This window comes from Equus caballus, chromosome 6 (assembly GCF_041296265.1).
Source record: "Equus caballus isolate H_3958 breed thoroughbred chromosome 6, TB-T2T, whole genome shotgun sequence".
NCBI classification, from domain to species: domain Eukaryota; kingdom Metazoa; phylum Chordata; class Mammalia; order Perissodactyla; family Equidae; genus Equus; species Equus caballus.
In genome coordinates, this window is record NC_091689.1 from 8,315,169 (window position 1) to 8,328,970 (window position 13,802).

At 43.2% G+C, this 13,802-nt stretch overlaps 1 protein-coding gene and 1 pseudogene across 4 annotated transcripts in view; one reads left to right on the top strand and one right to left on the bottom strand.

The window, feature by feature from the left end:
• Nucleotides 1-2,013: 2,013 nt before the first annotated feature.
• On the bottom strand, nt 2,014-6,237 carry LOC111773818 (large ribosomal subunit protein eL37 pseudogene; annotated as a pseudogene).
• Nucleotides 6,238-6,481: 244 nt separating this feature from the next.
• TTLL4 (tubulin tyrosine ligase like 4) overlaps nt 6,482-13,802 on the top strand; it is a 31,259-nt gene continuing 23,938 nt past the window's right edge. For 2 of the 4 annotated variants that reach the window (XM_005610615.3, XM_070269257.1), the window contains exon 1: nt 6,512-6,782. The gene's annotated coding sequence lies outside the window, so the exon portion shown is untranslated. Of the gene's footprint in view, nt 6,783-13,802 lie in introns of all 4 variants that reach the window. The other 2 variants (XM_001492221.5, XM_014740425.3) reach the window with 2 other exon arrangements.

Here is a 13,802-nt window from a genome sequence, read left to right on the forward strand (position 1 = left end):
GTCTCAATATATAGGGAAGCCCAGCTGCTTTAGAAGGGCAGCTGTTTATGGAGATTGTGCAGTGTACCAGAAAGGGGCATTTGGCAGACCCATTAGTTAGCATTGTAATCCAGCAGGAAACAGACTAGAAAGCTTAAACTTCACTGGATGGCTTGCGACAAGCTTCCCAGGGCCCTTATTTCTCCATCCATAAAATGGGGAGACTGCTTTTTGTTCTTCCTCAAATTCCAATTGTTTTAGGAATGAAAGACAAGTAAGGTGCCTTTATTTTTATAAGGAATTTTATTTAGTTGTCATCTTCATTGCTCACTGTGTTTATATTTTAGCAAAAGTAACATTATTTCTAGAGACCACCATAATTTCCTCCTATCCAGATTATTTCAATTCAATTCAACATATATTCATGGAATGCTTTCTTTGTGCCAGATATTGTTCTAGGTACAGGAGCTAAAGCAGTGCCTGTCTGTCAGAGAGTTTCCATTCTGGTCAGGGAGACAGTGAACTTATTAAAATGTTGAATTATATATAGTATGTAGGGAGGTGATAAAAACTCTGGAGAAAAATAAAGCAGAGAAAGGGGATGAGGTGTGCTGAGTTGGATGGTCGGGGCAGGCCTCACTGAGAAGGTGGCACTTGAACAAAGGCTTGAAGGAGAGGAGGGAATGAGCAGGGCAGCTGTCAGAGGGAAACCTAGGCAGAGAGATGATCGCTTCAAAGGCCTTGAGATGGACGCCTGCCAGCGCTGGCTCCAGCGTGCTGGAGGAGCCACTTGGAGGCCGGTTTGGGTGGAAGAAGTGAAGAAAGGGGAGAAGAGTAGGAGATGAGGACAGGAAGGTAATGGGGACCACACGTGGGCCTTGTAAACCTTGTACTTTGGAGGGAGCAGGGATCTATTGGAGCGTTTTGAACAGAGGAATGATGTGATCCACTTTGTGTTCTAACAAATTACTCTTCATTCTGGTGCGAATGGACGCTGAGGAGTGGGGGAGGCTGGGAGGCGGGGTGGGCAGTTGGGAGGCTATGGTAATCATCCAGGTGAGAGAATGGTGGCCTGGCCGGGGTGGTACTATGGAGTGGTGAAAGGTAGTCAGATTTTGAAGATGTTTTGAACATACAGCAAATAAGATTTCATGAGTGACTGGATGTGGGGGCGTGCACTAAAGAAGGCAGATGAAGAGGACTCCAAGATTTTTGGCCTGAGCAATAGGAACGATGGAACTGCCATTAACTGAAATACAGAGTGGTAGTGCGTGTGAAAGTTCGAGTTCCGTTTTGAACATGTTAAATATATTAGTTGAAAATTTGCAAACACACACCAAAGTAGAGAGCTTCGTTCAGTGAAGCCCATCACAGCTTCATCAGCTACCATATCTATTCTTTTTTTACTCAGGTATTTTAAAACAAATCCTGGGCAACAAACAGTTACCCGTAAGTACTTTGGTATACATCGCTAACAGATCGGAACTTTGGTTTTTGTTTTTAACAAAACCACAGTACTTCACTAAGACTTGTCTGAATTTAGGCAAATACAGTATTGTATTTTGAAATATGGGTATTTTTTCTAAAATATAAACTAGGGAGAATTACCTTATGAAAATTATTTTTTTCCAAACAATTCATTAAATAATAGCTTGAAATATCATGCTTATCTGGTCCATAAACAATTTGATGTAGAGAAATTAAATATACATCCAAACTTTTTAGGCTATCGTATAAAGCAATAGTTTTATGAGGAAGCATAATAAAACATGTTCCTATCCTTGGGAGCATCCAATCGAAAGGGTTAGAAATATGTAAACAATTTTACATCTCGCGATCATTGCACCAAGTGCTGAGAGGATGTGAAGTGGACGGTCTGAGTAGTGCCTGGAATTCAGAGAATGTCTGGAAGGCTTGAGGACTTGTGCCTGTGTTTAGTTTTATGTGTGTATGAGTGTATATGTGTTTTGACTTTTGGGAGAAGAGGGAGCTTAAAATTCTCAAACATGTAAAAGTAGAGAGAGTGGCATAATAAACCCCCATACCTGATCCCACAGATTCAGCTGCTATCAACATTTGCCACACTGCTTCTACCTATTCTTTTTTTTTTAAACCAGAACATTCATTGCGTGACTAATCACTGAACTCCTTCAGATGAGCTGGATGCTGCAGCAGCTGCCGTCTCGGGTGTAGGTGTTTTTCCTTTACGGAATCCGTGCCTGAATCTGTGAGATACAATCTCTCGGTGCCTGATTCGACTGGTACCGACGCTATCTGTCTTTTAGCCTTGACACTCCAGGTATACTTTCTCTTCCTCTTGGCAGGGTAGCCACATTTGCCACCGGCTGACTTCTGAACGTGGCAGGTCTTAAAGCCACAGTGGTAGCACAAGTTGTGTGTCTTAGATGCTTTCCCAATGATGAGGTTCCCTTTGCCAGCTCGCTTCTGCAGCCGAGACCAGAGGCCAGGAGAGCTACCTATTATTTTTTAAAATTTTGTCATTGCTATAGTTTTAAAAAGCATTCTATTTTGAAATAATTTAAAATTTAAAGAAAAGTTGTAAGAATAGTACAAAGAATTCCTATATACTCCTCACCCAGATTCAGTATTGTTAACATTTTGCCACAATTAGTTGTACCATATTTTTCTGAACCATTTGAGAGTAAGTTGTAATATCATACCCTTTTACCTTTAAATACGTAAGCGGGAATTTCTTAAGATCAAGGATATTAACTTATATAACCACAGTATAATTAACAAAATCAGGAAATTTAACATGGATATAATACTGTTAACTAATCTACGGCCCATATTCCAATATTGCCAATTGTTCCAATAATATCTTTATATCAATTTTTTTCCCTGGTCCAGGGTCCAACCCAAGATCCCACTTTGTGTTTGGTTGTGATGCCTCTTTAGCGTCTAATCTAGAATTATTCCTCATCCTTTCTTTATCTTTTATGACACTGATTGACATTTTGAAGAGTACAGGCCAATTTGGGTATTTCTGACGTTTCTTTGTGATTTGATTCAGGTTATACATTTTTAGCAGAAACACTACATAAATGCTGAAATGTCTTCTTAGCAATCCTATCTGGAGGCTGGTGATGGTGCTTTTCCCCATTATTGGTGAAGTTACCTCTGATCAGTAGGTTATGGTGGGCTGGGCAGGTCTCTGTTGCTGTAGGTTTTTTGGTTTTTTTAAAAATAGACTTTATATTTTAGAGCAGTTTTAGATTTACAGAAAAAATGAGCAGATAGTACAGAGTTCATATATTATACCCTGCCCCTATAAACAGTTTCCCTATTATTAACATCTTACATTATTGTGATACATTTGTTATACTTAATGAACCAATATCAATATATTATTAACTAAAGCCTGAATTTTATTCAGATTTCCTTAGTTTTTACCTGATGTCCTTTTTCTGTTCTAAGATTTCATTACACATTACATTTAGTCGTCTCCCTAGGCTCCTCTGGCTGTAACACTTTCTCAGAAGTTTCTTGTTTTTGATGACCTTGGCAATTTTGGGGAGTACTGGTCAGCTATTTTGTAGGATGCCCCTCTATTGGAATTTGTCTGATGTTTCTCATGATTACACTGGGGTTATGGGTTTTGGGGAGGAAGATCACAAAAGTAAAGTGCCATTTTCATCACTTGTCAAGGGTACATGCTATCTACATGATTTATGACTGTTGATGTTGACCTTGATCACGTGACAGAAGTAGTGTTTGTCAGATTTTTCTACTGTTACTCCTTTTGCCCTGCCCACCCCCCTTTCCATACTGTGCTCTTTGGAAAGAAGTCAGTCTGCACAGCCCACACTTAAGAAGTGGGGGGTTATGTTCCTCTCCTTTAGGGCAGAGTATCTACATAATTTATTTGGAATTCTTCTGCCCAGGAGAGTTGTCTCTTTACCACGTTTGCAAACATACTCAATCATTTATTTATACCAGAGACTCATGGATATTTGTTTTATACTTTGGGTTATAAACCACCTACTACTTTACATAATTTTGTTGCTCAAATTGATCCAACGTTGGTCACTGGGCGTCCTTTTGATTAGCTCCTGTGACATATTCCCACCAATGTGGGGTTTTTGTTTTCTTTTTTTTTTTAAGAACATTTCCTTTATGTCTGGTACTACAAGATGCGTCAGCTCATCTCGTATATTTCCTGCCCTAGTCCTAGAATCAGCCATTTCTTCAAGGAGACCTTGTTCGTTTTTTTTTTTTTGTTAAAGATTTTATTTTTCCTTTCTCTCCCCAAAGCCCCCTGGGACATAGTTGTATATTTTTAGTTGTGGGTCCTTCTAGTTGTGGCATGTGGGACGCTGCCTCAGCATGGCCTGACAAGTGGTGCCATGTCCGCGCCCAGGATCCGAACCAAGAAATCCTGGGCCACCGAAGTGGAGCTCACAAACTTAACCACTCGACCACGAGGCCGGCCCTCCTTGTTCCTTTTTGTGGAGAATGGTATTAGAAACTAAGCCCTGGGTGCCTAGGTGTGCTCATTGCTACTGTGGTGTTTGCTGTGGGATTTTAAAGCAAAACTAAACCCCCCTTCATCATATCATTTAATCCCCCCAAAAATCTGTATGTGTGTAAAAAACAAAGGTATTCTCTTAAATAACCAAAATGTCAAAGTAGCCTGTGGCTGCCAGAACAAATTATCTCAAACTTAGTGGCTTAAAACAACAGAAATTTATTCTCTCACAGTTCTGGAGGCCAGAAGTCTGAAATCAGGCTGTCTGAAGGACCCCATTCCCTAAGAAAGATCTAGAGGAGAATCCATTCCTTGCCTCTTCCACCTTCTTCTGGAAGGAACATCGCAGGCGTTCCTTGGCTGGGAGCCACATCCCTCCAAGCTCTGCCTCCTCACATTGCCTCCTCCTCTTTTGAGTCTTCTCTCTGCTATCATATCTCCCTCTGCCTCACTAACGACACTGTTATTGGTTCAGGACCCACCCAAATAATCCAGGAAAATTCCTAATTCTCTCAAAAGCATCCTCTCAAAGTCCTTAATCACATCTTTTGCCATATAAGATAATATTTATGGGTTCCTGGAGTTTGGATGTGGATATGTATTTTTTTTTTTTGATGAGGGGCACCATTCAGTCAACTGCGATAACAAAATTAATAATGGTTTCTTAACATTGTCTATGTTCTTAATGTCCCCAGTCCATATTCAGATTTCTCCATTGTCTCAAAAATGTCTTTTTACAGTTGGTTGGTTTGAATCAGGATCTAAACAAGGTCTCACTCATTGCATTTGTTATGTCTCTTATAATCTACAACACTTCACTTTTTTTTTTTAAAGATTAGCACCTGAGCTAACATCCGTTGCCAGTCTTTCTTTTTTTTCCTCCTTCTTCTTCTTCCCAAAGCCCCCAAGTACATAGTTGTATATTCTAGTCATAGGTCCTTCTGGTTGTGCTACGTGGGATGCTGCCTCAGCATGGCCTGAAGAGTGGTGCCATGTACATACCAGGATCTGAACCGGCGAAACCTTGGGCCACTGAAGTGGAGCGTGCGAATTTAACCACTCGGCCACAGGCCTGGCCCCCCTTCACTCTTTTTTTTATACTCTGAAATTGTTGAAGAAAGAGGTCATTCATCTGTACATTGGCCCACATTCTGGGTTTGTCTGATTGTTTTCTCATGGTACTATTTAATTGTTTTTCTTTATTTCCTATAGACTGGAATTTGGAGCCAAAAGATTGATTAGATTCAGATTAAATTTTTTGTTTTTTGACAAAAATACACTACTTCCTAAATATTACTGTGTAGCTCAAATTGCATCATAACAGGAGACATTTTTATAGCTGTCCCATGTTTCATGATCTAAGATTGATTAAAATATACAGGAGATACACTCTTCCAGTGCAGAACTCCCCCGGTAACCCTCTAATGGGTTTAGCATCCATCAATGACTGTTACTTAAAACATTTATTTGGCGTCCTTACTCTGGTTCAGATTATTTTCATTAGGTTAGTTTCACCTTTTATTGTCCCCTTTATTTCTGTAGCTGACTGTTTAGAAAAGATCTTTTCACCCTCCAGTTCTCTTTAGATCTTCAAATCCATTAGGTCTAGGACATCTGAGACTGAGGGAGTACGATCTGTCTCGCCTGTGGAGATAATGACTTGAGTCAGTGTTTCCTAAAGCTCTCACCTGAAGCCCATAAAGCAGGTGGTTGTAGTTGTACCCTGTTGGAGGGTTGGGGTTAGGAGAAGGAGAGTTGAAGGGAAGCATTGCGGATCTGGCGATCTCTCCTTTCCTGGGGTCAAACTCAAAGGCTTTTACTGGAAAGAACTACTAAGAAAATTCTTGAATAAAGGCTGAGCTCTGACTTCAGAGCAGCGAACTAAGGCTCGGCCAAAGAAAGAGTCCATCGGTGTTAGGTAGAACCAGAGTAGGAAGAGTCCTGGAGTCCCAGAATGGAGGGATTTAACCTCAGGACTACACCTCCCAGAATTCCGCTCTTCTGGTCCCACCCGCATCGAAGCGACTGCGCGTGCGTGAGGCCGCTGACGGCCCGCCCTCCCAGGCCCAACAACCCCCGAGATTCCGCGCGCCTGCCTCTCTCCTGCCGCTATCGCCCCTTCCAGGCCCTCTGTCCGTCCGCTGGGGGCGCGCGCAGTGCGTGGCAGGCGGCAGCGGCGCTGGCGGCTGGGAGCGCGAGTCGCGTGGCGGTGCGTGGTTGCTAGGGGCGCCTGAGGCCGCCCGCCCGCCCATTAGCCCACGGGAGGAAGCAGCACGGAGCCGGCGCCGAGCCGGGGCGAAGCTAGGTCCGCTAGGTGAGTGCGGCCGCGGAGCTGGAGCAGCGACCCTCTGCCGGCCCGACTCTCCCGCCCCTCCCTCCGCCCGGGGCCTTTCGCGCGGGTCCCCAGCCCCGCTTCCTGCCCGCCGCCCTGCTATCCCCTGGGGGCGAGGGAGCCGCGGCCTTCTCCCTGAGCAGGACTGGGCGCCCCCGGGACCCCTTCTCGTCCCCGGCCACGCCCCGGGAACTTAGCTGGGTGTTCGGACCTGCAGCATCCCCTCGCCCGGGGCCTCCGTGCCGCCTCTTTCCCGCCGCGCTGCGCTTTAAACTCTCCTCGCTTGGGTGTGCGCCCAAGCTCCTCTCAGGCTTCGCGGCTGAATTTAACGTGGATCCCCACTTTTTTACTTCCCCATCTTCAGTATCTGTAGAGAAATACTTTCCTAGACTATAGAGATTCAAACAAGATCGGAGATCCTGTGGAATTTAACTCTTCATTTATCCATCCATCCATCCATCCATTCCTCCATTTGGTTGTTGACTAGTTTTTAATAAACGTTGACAAATATTTATAGAACCAGGGCGCTATGGAAGGCGCTGAGGGGATATAGTGGTGAACAAGACAGGCGTGTTCACCGAGCTTGTCGTCTAGGCGAGATTGTAATCAAGTAAACAAGCATTTGTCATACTGTGTGGTGTGCGCTCTGAGAGAACATTAGAAAGCTATTTAACCCAGACTTACTTGGAAAACTATTATCCTCATTCCCTGGTCTTTGCATTCCCATTCTGGATCTAGAAAATTTGTAATTTTTCCTTTATGGAGTCATCCCTGTTCTCTCAGATATTCCAGATCACATCTTCCTTAACTTCAGCAACTGTTGGTTTAGCCAATCAACGAGTAGCGGGGGAACCCTTTGGGACAGTGTTTCATCCCGTCCTTCGTTTCTTGCAATAAATACTGAGACACTGTTTGCATAAAAACCATCCCCTTGTTGTGCAGAAAGTTACCAGCTGCTTATTGATTGGACCAATGGAACCTTGAAAAATTATCAGGTGTTTTCTGGGAGTAAAGAGGTGAGAAGACATTGCAGGTACAAAGTAGCTTTAGAAAAGATACAGCAAGGGTTTAAAAGACTACTGGAAACGTTTGACAGACCTGAGCTGGATTGCAGTGAGCCATCCAGGCAAACAGCAGGAGGGGAGTTAATGAGGGTTAGATCACAAAGAGCCTCGGATGTTTTGCTAAAGTGGTAGAACTGTATCCACCAGAGCAGTGGTTTTCAAGCGGGGTGATTTAGGCCCAATACTTCCAAGGGATACACCTGCACCGGTGGCTGTAGAAGAATCAATTTCCAGATCCTCAGCTTCCAAATGAACTGTCTAAAACTGACCTTACAAAAAAAGGGGAGGACCCACTTCCCAAAGTTTACCATAGTGTATTGTCTTGAGTGTAAAAACCTCAGATTGCCAAACAAAGAATATTCTGGAAATACTCATTAAGTTACGTCAAAGACCCGGAAGGCTTCCTGTCTCTTCTGTCTGATACACTTGGCTGTTAGGGTGTTTAAAGAACATTGCTTGTTCCTTATTGGAATATTATGAATTCAGAAGAACACAACAGTTAAATGTGACTGGAATGTTTTCTTGGGACCACAGGTTTTTTAAGCTGTATTGGATAAAACTTGGATAAAAACTTTTAAAAGAGATTTCCTTTAGGTGTGTGTTATTCAATAAGATAGTTAAAACTTATTTTATCAAGTCATGAAATGTTTATTCCAATTGCAGTTAATCGTTAACTTCTTTTTATAAAATATTTAATACCTTCTACCTCTTAACAAAAGAATAAACTTGTTTAAACTTGTGATGAAAATTTTAGAATTCAGCTTTAAGATGTGCAAGGAATACATGCTTTAAAAAGTTCTTTTGGGGCTGGCCCCGTGGCCGAGTGGTTAAGTTCGTGTGCTCCACTGCAGGCGGCCCACTGTTTCATTGGTTCGAATCCTGGGCGCGGACATGGCACTGCTCCTCAAACCACGCTGAGGCAGTGTCCCACGTGCCACAACTAGAAAGACCCTCAACGAAGAATATACAACTATGTACTGGGGGGCTTTAGGGAGAAAAAGGAAAAAAATAAAAAATCTTAAAGAGTCTCCTATAACCTCAAAGAGTCAGAAAATATATATTTCAAAAAAAAAAGTTCTTTTGGGGATGTATGAGTAAAACCACTTGAGAGTATGTTGGAGGAAAACAACAGAAAGATAATTAGCAGGAAAATAACCTCAGGTTTGTGTCTGAGATGACTGTAGAGTCAGGGTGTGGGTTGAGGAGAAAGGATTTGAGACTGGAGGCAGGGAGCCAGTGAGAAAACTAGAGAGCAGGCTAGAAATGATGAAGGCTTTATGGTGGTCGCATTGGGAATGGATAGGGTCTAGAGATGTTGAAGATGGTAGACTTGACAAAACCTGGTGGCAAAGTAAATGTAAGGAGAGTGGGACAAGGAGCAGTCTGGAATGATCCTAGGTTTCCGACTGTAGTGACCAGGTGCGTGGTGATGAGAAGGAACTATTAGGAGGAGGGGCAGCTTTGAGGAAAAAGATAAAGGAGTCACACCTGGGACATGCCAACTTGAAGTCCCGGCAGCACATCCAGGTAGAAGGGCCCAGAAGGTCGTTTTGTAGGCCTGGTGCTCACAGCAGAGACCTGGATCATGATAGAAAGTTGAGAAGGTAGGAGGTGGTTGGGGTCATGGAATGGAAGTGGTTGCCCTGGGAGAGTTTGTGGTAATAATTTTAGCTGCCATTTATTGAGTGCTTACTGTGTGCCAGGCACAGTGAGAAGACTGAGCTCAGAAGATTATACCAACACTGAAAGGTGGGTGGAGGAAAAGGGATGGAAGAAGAGGGGCAGAGAATTTATATCCATATACAGAAGTGAATGTGTAAATGAAAAGTTGTCACTTGCTGAAAAACCGTATGTAGATGAAATCTTAATGTCAGGGTCTGATCGTCATGATAGGGAGTTGAGTTTAGCTTTCCCGACTAGATTCCTTCTATGGCCTTAGAATTGTCTGCTCATAGGCCCCCCTGGATTTCAGCATGGGATCAGGTACTTCTGTCTATCAGTGAAATGCAGAGAAAAATTTTCTTTAATGCCCCAACCTTCTCATCCTCTCCTTTGGCATAACTGGAAAGCCAGATCTGGCATTTTGGAACAAATGCTGAGAGTGCTCATTTCTCTTAGGTCCTGAAATCCAGAGGACCTTGGAACCCCCATGGACATCCTGGATAGGCAGTGCTGTTCGAGACCAGAGGTTCTCAGACTTACTCGTCTCCTTTATGCACTTCAAAAGCTTTTTGGGGTCTTCAATATATTTTTGAATGTGGGATATCTATCTATCTTGATATTTACCATATTAGAAATGGAAATACTAATTCATTTAGAAATAATAAACCCATTTACAAGTTAACATAAGTAGCTTTACCCTCCCATTTGACTTGTTTTATTTATACTCAGATCCAATGTTTTTTTTTTTTTTTTTTAATTTTTTCTTCTCCCCATAGCCCCCCAAGTACATAGTTGTATATTTTAGTTGTGGTCTTTCTAGTTGTGCTATGTGGGATGCTGCCTCAGCATGGCTTGATTAGTGGTGCCATGTACATGCCAGGATCCGAACCGGTGAAACCCTGGGCCGCCCAAGTGGAGCACACAAACTTAACCACTTGGCCACCAGGCCAGCCCCTAACTAGCATTTTTTAAATGCAGTTGTTTCAAAAAGACTAGTGAGAAGAGTGTCATTGTTTTTGCAAAGCTCTTTAATGTCTGGCTTAATAGAAGACAGCTGGATTTTCCTATCTGTTTCTACATTCAATCGATTGTGATGAGTTGTTTTGGCTGAATTATGAAGAAAATCCAGCTGCATGCAGATATTTAGTTGGAAAAGGGAGGAGTATTTTATTGCCTTTTCAGATAATTGTGGGTGTTCCTCTTTGGTACACAAAACCTGTCAAGGGGTGGTTTTGTGAAAGTTAGTAGCAGTGTGGATCTGAAATGACATCAGCCAACTTTTCATGCTTTGTTACATTGAAATCCATTGGTCTGTCTCTCAGTTGACCAGGTCCTTTACCCATGGGTGATTCCTGTTTGCAAAATTAGTTACTGAGTTATTCAGATCTTCCAAATGTTGCCACATTTGATTATACAGTATCAAAAAATCATATTCATATTATCACCCCTCTCAGAAAACCGGTTAGGTTATTGGGAAGTATAAGTATTGTCAAGCTTATGGTGGCAGATAGAATTTTGTCAAAATTCTAATTTTCTCTTGGAAGCTCCGGTTTTATCATTGGCGACAGATACTGCCAGTTGTTTTCCTTGAAGTGACAGGCATACTTTGTTTCATTTTCTAGAAAATCTCTGCCAAATACCAAAGTCTGAATAACCATCACGTGTGTCATTCATTATTTCAAGTAAACATGGTGTTCCACAGAAAAATCCTGCAATTCAGTCGTATAATATATGCTCTACTTAGAGCCAACCACCATCTTCTGTATGCCACATAAGCGGTTTGTGTGTACTTCTCATTTTGTCACACAGAATATTAGATGTACTCAAGGATTGAGATTTAATACAGTTTTTACTGCGTCGTGAAGGACGTCCTTAAGTCAGGCTGACGTTGATTCTTTCCCTGTGCGATGAAGAAGTGTGTGGTGGTGCAGGATCTAACCGGGCGCCGTTGTCTTGATTCCCACGTGGGCACCAGCAGTTTGGCCTATCATTGCTTTTGCACCATCAGTGGAAAGGCCAGCACAGTAAAAAAAAAAAAAAAAGGCCAATGCCGTCTTAGTTTTGTTATGAAAATAGTTTCACCTAGCAGAACCCCGGCAAGGGTCTCAGGGACCCTCAGGTTCTGTGCACCATACTTCGAGGATCACTGCTCTAGAGCTCACCTGAGGAGGAGGAAAGAGGTTTCTTTCTGAAGCTGATAAAGGTCAGGGCTTCAGGAGAGCTAGTCACCCAGTTACGTGAAGCCTTCAGCATTTTCACTTTCAGTAGTTGTGGATTTACCTCCCTCACCCCCAGCTGCAGTAAGCTGTGTTTCCCCTCAGGTTTGTGCACTCCGCTTGCATCACTGACCTGTGTTCCACAAGAGCTGCCTATCTTAACTGCTGCTGCCCCTCCCTTCTCACTAGGGCTGGGGCGCTGACCTTCCTTTCTCGGGAGGGCTATAAGGAAGTTCACTGCTCCTCCAGCTTTCTTTAGGGAGATATAGCTCTTGGGATTTATCTGGAGAGAGAAAATGGGCTGATTCCTACACTCCTCCCCATTCTATTTGGTTCCAGGAAGTCAGTTCTATCTTCTAACATAAGTATTGAGCAATTAAGATCATCTCGTCAGAGATCTTGTGACTTGTAGACTCTGAACCATTTCTGATGTCCTGAGTTCCCCTGGTGACCGAGGGAACAGGAGGAAAAGGAAACTGCAGATCCCAAGAGCCACAGACTGTAATATAGGACAGTGATTTAATCAGTGGGTAATGAATAATTGCTTTCTGTAGAAAGAGATACCTTGTAAAAGTTGGCCTGGGTCTGGCCCCTGGAGACTTGATGGTTTGAGACATCAGCCATAGATTTTCTAGAATAGGCTGCCTATCGTTCACTCTCACTTAAGGAGGAAACTTGCGGCAAAATTACCCCACAAAGAGTGGAAGGTAAAATGAGATAGGCAGTTTCTGAATGCTGTATAAAGATGACAACGCAGGATGCTAAGATTCCTGAGGCTGGATACTCTAGAAGGGGAGCGGCTGGAGCCAGGGACATCAGTCAGGATGCTGTTGCAACAGTCCTGCACTTGTTGAGAGGGTGGGGGATTAGGGATTGGGCTGAGCCAGCCAAACAAGTAGAAAGAAAGGGATGTTGGAAGCCATTTAGTTTATCTTTAGAATGCTCTGCAGTTCTTAACCTTCCTTTCTTATCCCTTTAGTCAGGTTTTTTTTTTGTTTGTTTTATTTTTAACGGCTTTATGGAGGTATAACTGATGTTGAACGTATTAATCACCCCCAAGTCAGTTGTTTTTAAACTCTGTTCTAGGAGGCATTAGTGCCCCTGAAGTTGTTGGGGGAGAAGACTTAGGCCACATGGCTGAGGAGGAGGCCAGGCTAGGACAGTGATCTTCCCCCTTCTGCCGGAACAGCTCTGCGTTTGTCGGAGATACGCAGGGCGCCCCTGTGAAAACCATCGTGGAGCTTATGAGCATATCCATGTGGAGAGAGAGCAGTAGTAAAAGATAGCCTTTGCACAGTATCAAGTTAGAGGAATAAATACCCAGCAGATATTCATGGGTAGGGTGGGGCTTGAGCAGGGCCTGGAAAAGGTAAATAAAATATGGAAGAATTCAGGAGGAAGAGGCTTAGTGGAGTAAAGGCCTGCAGTCGGGTTTGAAAGGGGTTTATTCCAGTTTAGTGTAAGACTGGCCCAGTTCATATAGCAGTGTTCAAGGTGGAAGGAAATGGAAATAGGCCTTAAAAAAAGGACTGAAGCCAGACTTTGGGGTCTTTCAACCTAAGCGAAGATGTCTGGATTTTATTTATTGACTCACGTGAGAAGCATCTGGAATGCTTGTTAAAAATGCAGATTCCTGGCCCCAGCCACCCCAGACCCACTGAATCCTCCCTGAAGGTGGGGCTGGGGAATCTGCACCCCAGGTTATTCTGATGCAGGTGGTTAGTGGGCTACGGTGATATTTAGTGGGGACTCGGAAAATTTTTAGAAAGGGAGTAACCTCATCAAGTAATATTTGAGCAAAGTTAATCTAGCAAAGTTGCCTACAGCATGGAATTAGGGAAGATGGACCCTGGAGACACAAACTTCAGTCTGGATGCTGTGGCAATAGTCTAGATCTAGGGTGGTGGTGGAGATAAAAGGAGGAGGTATGCTGTAAAGAAAGAGTCTCTTAAGTTTTGTGACTGGTCTGGCTTTGGAGAATAAGGGAAAGGAAGAAGCCAAAGGTGACTTAAGTTTTCCTCTTTGGCGACTGAGAGAAAGAAGGTTCCACTGAAACTGGA